Here is a 10,003-nt window from a genome sequence, read left to right as displayed (position 1 = left end):
ACTAACCAATTTCCCCATCTAAGATCTACAAAACAACTGAATCTGCAAATAAAAAAGGTGCTTTAGACACTAACGTCTTCGACGTTATACCGGGAGACGTTGGGAAAGAGCACTACAACTAGCCCCAAAGCTTCGGACTTTGTAATTTTTCTCCCAATCAGTCTGGGTCTTCAACAGCAAGCCAGAAAAGATCACCCTGAGGTATCCAGGTCACAATTGCTGTTAACTGCAGTCAAAAAAGAGTTAACTTAAAAAGCTCACCGGTCTATTTTAGGGCCATCGAACGTCGAACTTTCTTGCCAACAAATATATTAGAACTTAACAAAGTTGACAGAAAACACACTTTAGGGGTCACAAAAATTTTAAGCACGCCAAAAGTCGCAAGAGGGTGGATTGGAAGAAAAACGTCAGATGAATGTGATAAATACAATTTTACTCAGGCGTCAAGAAACTGACGCAGAAAATTTATCGAGATTGAAACAGCAGCGTCAAAATCGACAACTAAAGAGTCCATTACGTTAGAGATCAGCTTTTCATTGTACCCTCACAGCAATCTCTGAAATCTTTAAACATCCTACTTCAGAATTTTTAATGAGTAGAAAATGTATTTGTGTTTTTGTTACAATAAAAATGTAGGGTTTAAGGTCCAGGACTTTGTTACCCTGATAATAAAGTTGTGAGATATGAGAAAAAAATTTTTTTTTAATATAAACTTTTTGGGGGTTTAAAATCATAACAGCTTTAAAAAATAGCCGTTTTCGTGAATTACACGGGAGAAACTGTAAATCAACGGCTTCTTATGGCCACCAAGAATTGTATGGCATAAAGAACGCACGGCACTTTTCAGCATAATAATTTTTTTGAATTCTTACACCTCATTATTTAACCAAATAAACTATATGGATTCCGAAAAAATATGTTTTTAATAAAAAGATTTTTGTTCTGAGATGTATCAGGAATGCGTGTAAAATTTGTAACTGAAAATGTTTCTCATTACATGTCAACACACTACGGTTTTTTATTTAGTAAGTCTCAGGCGAAGCCGAGACGGGGGGCTGCTAGTTATGTATCATTAAAAATTTTTTGTATATTTTTATGCTCAATAGGAATAAAGATTAATATAACAATATTCAAAAATATTTCTTTCCTTATAACATAAAAACTCAAACAACAAATTTACTGGAGTAAGCCTAGGCCTCCGAGGTCGCGGAAAAATCCCTAGCGTTTCAGCAGACGAGTGCATTCAAATGGTTTGCAGATTGCTATTGACGTTGCGTCTGGACGCATCCTTAGAACATAAACAACAGAGATTTGATCAGGTGTTATTTTTTACTGAAAACACATACATCAGGTGCGGATTTTGAGTATATGTTTCTATTTTAAAGTAATTTAGCTTAGTGATTTAAAGACACTTGCAATATTACATCCAAATGTTTAGACAAGCTTTGTTAAATCATAATACTAATTGTTGCTTCACGTTGCAGATGCCTTCTTAAAAATCAATTTGAATGATGCATTTACTCTGGTAAGCGATGTGACTTGGGTTAATTTTCCAACTCACATTGATTTGATGCACTTGTCAAAAGTGCCCTAGGCATTAGAATGGATGCTGGTTCACTGCCAGAAGGTGTTCATTACACAAGGTAAGAACGTCGATATTGTATAAACAATTAAAGTTGAAGCAATTATTAAATCGATTATCTTCTTTCATTTACAGTATTCGAGCTTGCTATGAAACAACTGTAGATAAGGGATCTGTTTATCGCATACTTATCACTGCAGTATAGCCAGCAACAGTTCCTAACAATTTATCCCTTCTAGATCTCGTCTTTAACAATGCCTAATTCAAACCAAATACTGTCCAGCATCAGCAGTGGTTATTGTGGTAGCAAGCTCGACATGAGAGCTCTATTGTTGCGGTCCAATAAAAACCAATAAAAAATTCATTGATTTTACCATAGGATTTTTCTATTGGTTTGTTATCGGTATTTGCACCCGTAAATCCAAATAAAATCCGAAATGGTCAAAAATAGATTTTCTATATCATTTACTATAACTAGGACATGATTGAACAAAAATAAATTGACAAATTTATGTCATACCATCCGGATGGTAACACCAAAACGGGGGGGACTAAAGTATTTTTTACAAAATTCTAATAAAAATTAATAACTTACTTTTCTTTCAATTTACATATAAAATACTCTAAGTTTGAGCGATGGCAAACCTGAGCTGCCTGACGTGTTGACTGTCATAAGAAGGCAGAGAAGTCAATTGGAGAGTGCTGCTACGGACTGTTAGTCTTGAAGACTGTATTTGCCTGACAAAGGTGACACTCCTAGTCATATACCAGCTAGTTCGCAGAGGTTCAGCCAGCATACTATCCAGCTACTGAAGGCATGTGAATTGGCTTCTCCAAGTGGAAAAACCTAAGGTAGCGAGTGACTCTGAGCGTTGTGCATCACTGATACCAGCCATCGTTCTGGAAGAAGGAGGACACGCCAGTTCGGAAGAAGCTGTCACTGCCACGTTTACCAAGCTCAATATAACTGAAAGTTTTGCATCTGAGATTCCCAGCACGAGTAATCAGCTTGCTTTGCCAAAAGACAAGACAAAACATCAGAGGACATCCTCAACATCGCGCGATGGAGATTACAAGTCGTGTTCAGAATATGAGACCAATACGGATCATTTGCGCATCTGTCTTGTTTGTTTTCGCAAGAGAAGTGTGTGTGATGATTCGGTAACTGGTAACGAAGCCGATTTTCGCAAGTCCATCGACAAGCCTTGCAAGTGAGTTTTTTTTTTTTTAATTTTTTTTTTTTTTTTCAGTAAAAGTATAACTTTTAAATCTCTATAATTTGACTGTAAGCTTACTGTTATTTATACTTATTGCAGAGATATATTTCAAAACGCACTCAACAGCTGGCGGCCAATCCAGTTTGTCATAAGGAAAGTCGACAATCATTACTCATGTTAAGGCAACAATATCGAGGTGTTTGAGGTAATTTATAGATTTATTTTTTAATATATGTAAAAATTCTTGCACTTAAAAATTTTGCATATAAATTTTTTTATTGACAGGACGAGTGTATGTATTCCGAGGTAGCTGCGCATTTAGCAAGTAACATGTATCGTATTCAAGCAAGGTGAGGCATTTTTCAAGGTGGTTAGCTTACACAATATAAAAATTTGCCGGTGTGTTTTAGTGAAAATTATTTACCTGGATTCATAAAAAGCAATACAAGAGTAGTAGTAATTAAATTATAGAAGATCATTAATTACAAAATGATATGTTCATCCGTAGAAAAGTGGATTTTTGATGATGAACACAGTGGTTCTTAATAAAATTAATTTATGTGAAAATCAAAGACTGTTCATTTTAAAAATCGTTGAAAAAATGTTGTAATTTTATGTATGTTAATTTACGATAGCTGTCAATAAAACGACTATACACGAAAATTGTTAAGAAACGATGACTGATCACATTTAAATTGTTATAAAAATGTTATTAAAACAAGTCTACAGCGTGGTGTTTTGATTTTTTAACCATGTGAGCCTTCATTATCCTGCATTGAAAACATACCTTCATAGGTCAAATCACAGGTATCCTGCGCTTTTTTGAGGAAGCTAAGTATTAGTTTTGTGACAAAATTTTTTTGTTACGAACGCAGTGAGGACTTTTCTCAATTATAGATTCAGAAATTGTGATATTTATAACTCCTTCATTACTATAAGAAGAGGTACGTCTACTATAGTTTATGAGACATACTTAAACAGTTTATTGTGTGTAACATAAAATTTTTCTTACAAGTTTGCACGAGATTTTTTACCGCAATCATCAGTCATTGTTTTGAAGACGCAGGTGCACGCTATTCAACAGGTGAGATTTCTGCATTGGTGAGTTATTTACTCTTTACGCTGACAAATTGTACTTCTTAAGTATTCTATTGTTTGTATAACAATTACGAGTAATGACCACATGGTGACATATTATAGAATTGAAGACAGACTATTGTCTATCTCAATATTTCAGGGCTGACATTATTTGTTTTCGTTCTAAATAGTTGCTCACAATTATAATGCAAGTTACTTTTACAATACAGCTTCGTTATTCTGGGACACTTGTATTTTTTAAATTAAATAAGACTTGCAAATTGTACTAGGCAAAAATAAAAATAAAAATTTTAAAGATGTCTTCGTCATCTTAAATTACTTTGTAGAGCACGCATTCATATTTTAAAAGAAAGTTTTTTGCTCATCAGGACTTGTATATTTAAGCCTCAGTGGGACATGTATTCAATATGCACACCGATCACTTACTTGTTTTTTTCGTGAATATACATATACTAGCAGGACTTCTCTGCGTGCCAACCCCTCAGGAAAAATCGGTACTGTATGTTCTTTCATCAAAAATATTAAATAACTATTTCTTATGATGACTCGCGTTTTTCAATTCATTTCTTTTTGTTTTCATTTACGTTTATTTATGTTTATGTTTCTCTTATGCAGTCTTGCTTTCTCATAGAAGAAGCTTTGTGATGGACGAAAACTGACAATTAGAGGTTTTTTTTTTTAATTACATCTTCGAGGGTTTATAATAGATCTAAGTAGTCCGGTGAATCGTGTGTATGTCTGTGTGGGTGTGTGCATGTATGGATGTACGTTATCAGTATCATATCTCAGAATCCTAGCAACTAATTTGTAGGAATCGGTACTTATTTTTTATGGTCTTAAAATTCGTATCACCGCTGGAAAAAAAATTTATGTTTTATACCTTTTAATAAAATCATTACAGCGATTCGTTTACGTTTCAGTAACGGCTTCTTTTTTATTCATTGAATGAAATTTTTTAAATTTGATTAATAAAATATTAATTTAAAACGCATAACAAGATCCTCATTTTCCACTTTGGAGCATCTTAATTTACTATTTTGTTATATTTTTGTTAGACTCCTATTTTAACAAGAAAAATTTATTTTTTTCGGAAAATAAGAATAAACTAGAATTTGACGAACAGTTGAAGATTGTCGCACGAATTGCGCAGGGGGTGAAGCAATTTAGTATATTAAATTAAATTTTCGATAAAAATCAGTCATTTCAATGATTCAGGGCTTACGTTTTTTAAATTTGTGTCTGTACAGTAGCTGAAAAGTTACATTAAAGTTATATATTTCATTAAGCTGGTTATTGCTATTCTTAGATTTTCTAAAAAGCGTTCCTTTATAATGTTTTGAATGAAAATTTTTTATTTAGTTTCAAAAATGTTTATACTATTTTAGCCATATTGAAAGCTTCAATTTTTACTTTGGATCATAATAATACCTTTTTTGTTCGGCTATTATTGATGAAATACTAAGTTTTTCTTTAAAAATCAGACCTATGTCAGATGTCCTAGTCAGATTTTAATCATCTTTATTAAAAAGGCTTTGTTATGGACGATAAATCACATTTAGAGATTACGTGTAATACTTGCTTTTTTGGGTCTATAATTAATATAGAGTTCTGTGGCAAAACTGTCTGTCCGTCCGGCCGTCCGTGTATGTGTGTATATGTACACGTGCGTTTATGTATATGTGCATGTTTATACTCAGTCATATCTTGGGATCCCGATAGCTGATTTTTATGCAACAGGCCTCATTATTGTTTGTTTCCATATTCCTACTACCACTATTAAAAAAAATTTTTAATTGTTTAACTTATTACGGTTTTTATCATAAGTTTTCAATTTCCTAAAGACGATTTTTTTAAATTATTTGAATGGAAAATTTTTATTTAATAAGGTGCTATCCATTAATTACGTATACACATTTTTTCTTTTTTTTTTGACACCTCCCATCGGCCCTATGTAAAATACAGTAACATTTGGGAAACTCCCCCGTGTCTTTTTAGTAAAGAGAATATGTAGTAAAGGTAAAAATGATTTTAATTTAAAAAGATATCTAAGAGTATTAAAATTATTAAAAAGATATAATTAGAGTTAACACGCGATTGTCTTCGTTATTTTTATATGCTACATGTATTATATTGCATTTTTATGTATGTATGTTAATTCGTAAAAATACTTTGGTAATAATGAATACTATTTAAATATCAGTAAATGAGCAAATGAGTTTACGAATCTGTTGCATCGCGCTCATAGCAGAAGTAACCACTGTTGTGTCAATACAAATAAGATCAACTAGTTGTCGGGTGTCAACTATGAGAAAGTATGGAAGGAGGGACAGATAAAATTTATTATAGTAGGTGTTAAATTGGATTACGTAATATTTAAATACTTCTCGCCCCCATTTAATTAATAGTAAATAAATAACACCCCCCCTCTTCTCCCCAGGTCTTTACGTAATTAATGGACAGCCCCTAATAAAGATCTTACTTTAGATAGCATAAATTATATTATTCTCCACTTTGGATCATTTTGATGTTTTATTTTATTAACTATTATAAACGACGTACTGTATTTTCCGTAAAAATTGGATATAACTAAATTTATCATTTTTAGGTTCTTAATACATTAGGGCTCAGATTTCTTCCATTATTGTGTTCGTGTGGTAGTTTGATATTAAATTTAAAATTATATACCTTGTTACGATTTTCATTTAGAGTTTTTTTATTTTTCATGACCGGTTTTTTATAATTTTAAGAATAAAAAGTTGTTAATTTTACTTTATATAAATAGCATGACTTTTCTGGGCTGAAAAAGAGCTTTACCTTGGGCGTTTTTGAGGGTCGGGTGTGCCCTCGGTAGGAACAATAGGATTCGTCATATAAGCGCCATCGCTTTGCGGCTGTCTTACGTCTACTTATTTTCTGCTTTTGATTATCTTCATATCACATTTTAATTAATTTTTATGAACAAAGCATCACATTTTTGATAGAATAGTTGTCTTGTTGTTAGGTCACAATAATCTTGGGCTTTTATTCTTTATTTTTTTATCATTATAATAGTTTATACTTTAAACCCAAGTTATACACCACATTAGGAATGTAATTGCAATATTTTGGTTTTTCAAAAGAGGTTTCATATTATTTTCAATTAAAAGTGAAAGTTTTTTCAAAAAATATTTTTACTTCGTAGGGTACAATGAGAACTTCAGAACATATTTTATACCTCATTAAAGTTACAGCGACTTTCAAAGTTAAATAGTGCTTTTTTGAATATTTTACAACGACAAAATATTATTCTATTTTTGTACCTCACCTAATTATTCTTTGTTGATTTAATGAATAACATTCGTATCATATCTAAACAAATTTATTAAATTTTTCGTTGCGAAAAAGTACTGTCAGTATTATTATTATTATTATTATTATTATTATTATTATAATTATTATTATTATTATCATAATTATTATTGTAATAAATATTTGTATTATTTCTTTGCATATTTTGTTCTTATTTCATTATAAAGTTACTGATACAAAGTTAATGCAGTATGAACAATTTTGATAATTTGGATATATGTATGAGGAATCTCTGTAGCAACACATTGGCATTAATTTTTTCATTTGCACGAGTTAAAATTTTGCTAACTACAATTCGTTAAGTTAACAATTTTGTTGCGTAATAATAAACATTTTTTTTTCTAATAATGCATACTCAAATAAGAGTTTTATTTACTTAAGGTACTACTACATAGCGTTTACTATTATGTTATGAAAATTATTATAATCCATCACTTTTGTCCGGTAACGTATGAATCATTAACTCTGCTGACATACAATGAGGGTAATCTTAATCAGATAAATAGATCTGTAACATCACGTTTTTTACATAACTTCGAAAAATCGTTTTTTCGTTGTTTACATTTCTAAGTTGAAAAATTTTTCATCCAGGATATTTCATTATATCAACAATAGGATTTTGGGCAAACTTACAACAGAGTCTATTCAATTGAATCAAGACATACATACAACAAAACAATAAAAAAATACTACTTTGTGTCTTGAGGTATAAACTACATGTACAATTACAATTCTTATTACTTTTCAATATAAAGGTAAAATATTAGATTTTTGGATGTTATGGACCTAATGAAGTTGAATAGACTCTACAAACCTATTTAAGTGACCCCTAAACAGTCCTATTAATGTAAATACGTATTTTGCATAAAACAACGTTTTACCTTGAAATGTCAGGGCCCAGTATCATGATTATTAATAATTCAGGTTATGTCAAAAATGGAGACGGGGATACAACGACACCAAATTTAATTTCTGTAACCGCAAAATCATTTAATACGAGTGGTTTCATGCTGACCTCTGATACATTATTTTTAGTGCCTTTGTTGGTATATAAACAAAGGGTTTTAAGAATAATTTCGGGTGATATCTAATTTAGATTTAGGAAGCATACATTTTAATATTTAATTAAAAAATTTACTAGAGTACTGTATTTACCAAATTACAATTTTTATATGCATAAATTATAAAATAGTCTCTTGAAATTTTGTACTTGTTTAATATACGTGGTTAGTTTTTTTATAGTAATTACAATAGCGAAGAGAAAAAATTCAATACATTTAAGGAAAAGAACTGGAAGATAAGTTTTTGAATTATCTTGTTATATCTTGATTAGTAGCGATTCATTATATTTAATTTACGCGACGATTTCAACTTGTTTCTTCTATTTTCACAATTTTTCAATTTGTGTGGATTTCTTATATAGTACATAATATAATTGCAATAAAATTAAGATTAATTGATGTGATTTAAATTATCTTTACGATTTACATTTATTTTACGTGTAAGTATAAGAAAATTTCATATTCTACATATCATGTTATTTGACATAATACCATCCATGGGAGAAAAAAAAAGTTTTGCTCTTGAAAAAGGAATAAGTACATTAAGCACTTAATAAAAGAGATTAGGAATGTCCCAGGTTTTGTCATAAATAAACGGTTAATGTGAAATCTAGGGCATTTCTTAATTTCCGAACGTGGTGCGTATACGATTATACGTCTCCTGGTGTTTGGTAAGTAGACATTCCTGCCCACATAGTGAACGGTAATGTTCACGTACGAAGCACCAGTGACGTAAAAGTAAATTTTTCCATACCCCCTCGAAAAGTATGACGATGATCCCTGTTTTCGGGTAACAAAGTGCCACATTGCTTCGAGAGAAAGATCGCATTTACTACTTATATCAGAGTTTTTTTAATATCCTCTGCGTGGTTGCCACCCTCACCTTTGGTGTGGAAGGTAACTTGCACGCAGAGGATGCCATCAACACTTTCCTAATATGCAGTAAATGCGTTTTTTACTTGATAGGTTATGTAGTACCTTACACCATACAATCAGACAAAAAACATCGTATTTTCGGTGGAAGAAGGACAAAAATCGTAAACGTTACTCGGAAATAAAATCTGAGCTTCACTTCCATACTGTTTGTCACCCTTACGTTCGGCTCTAGGGTAAACTCACACCCGGGAGAGAATATCGTTCTTTCTTTCATTGGTGTGTATAAAATGATAAAAACAAAAATTTTGGCACAATGCTTTCTCATACATATATCGAAGCCCCGGACGAAGACTATGCCTTAATTGGCCCTGGACGAAAATGATGCCCTTTCGACATCCTGGACGAAGACTATGCCCTTTTCTCAAGCCCAGACAAAAACTATGCCTTTTTTTCTTGTCCGGACGAAAACTATGCCATTTTTTCTGAGTCTGGGCTAAAAATATGTCTTTTTCTCGCGTCCAGACGAAAACTAAATTAAAAAACACCCCAACATTATTTACTAACCCCTCTATTAGCTGCTAAAACGCTGGAAGAAGCTTCCGAATACGAAGCTTCTGAAAACGATGTAACACTTTCAGATTTTTCGATATTTGTGTATGTATTTATATCGATATAAGTTTTATCTTTACATCGAGATTCACATGTACGTGAATCTACAGACGCCTTTGTAAAAAAACAACATGTAATCATTATTCTTAGTACGTCTAACGGCTTAAGTATTTGGAGTTTTGGTAAGTGTTTGAAAAAAGGGGTTTTTGAGC

The 10,003-nt window shown here is 31.7% G+C and overlaps 2 long non-coding RNA genes across 2 annotated transcripts; both read left to right on the top strand.

The window, feature by feature from the left end:
- The first annotated feature begins 1,264 nt into the window (after window positions 1–1,264).
- On the top strand, window positions 1,265–1,898 carry LOC149375298 (uncharacterized). The gene is made up of 3 exons (XR_016292866.1): window positions 1,265–1,351; window positions 1,485–1,643; window positions 1,718–1,898. It is a non-coding gene; the product is annotated as an uncharacterized LOC149375298 (long non-coding RNA).
- A 265-nt stretch (window positions 1,899–2,163) lies between these two features.
- LOC149375297 (uncharacterized) lies at window positions 2,164–3,457 on the top strand. The gene is made up of 3 exons (XR_016292864.1): window positions 2,164–2,793; window positions 2,899–3,004; window positions 3,085–3,457. It is a non-coding gene; the product is annotated as an uncharacterized LOC149375297 (long non-coding RNA).
- Window positions 3,458–10,003: the final 6,546 nt, after the last annotated feature.

The sequence above is a fragment of the Copidosoma floridanum genome, unplaced genomic scaffold (assembly GCF_036245765.1).
Source record: "Copidosoma floridanum isolate Cflo_tuat_1 unplaced genomic scaffold, Cflo_Japanese_pri ptg000008l, whole genome shotgun sequence".
NCBI lineage: Eukaryota > Metazoa > Arthropoda > Insecta > Hymenoptera > Encyrtidae > Copidosoma > Copidosoma floridanum.
Note: the sequence above shows the minus strand (reverse complement) of the source record. Positions and strands in the feature narration are given on the sequence as shown.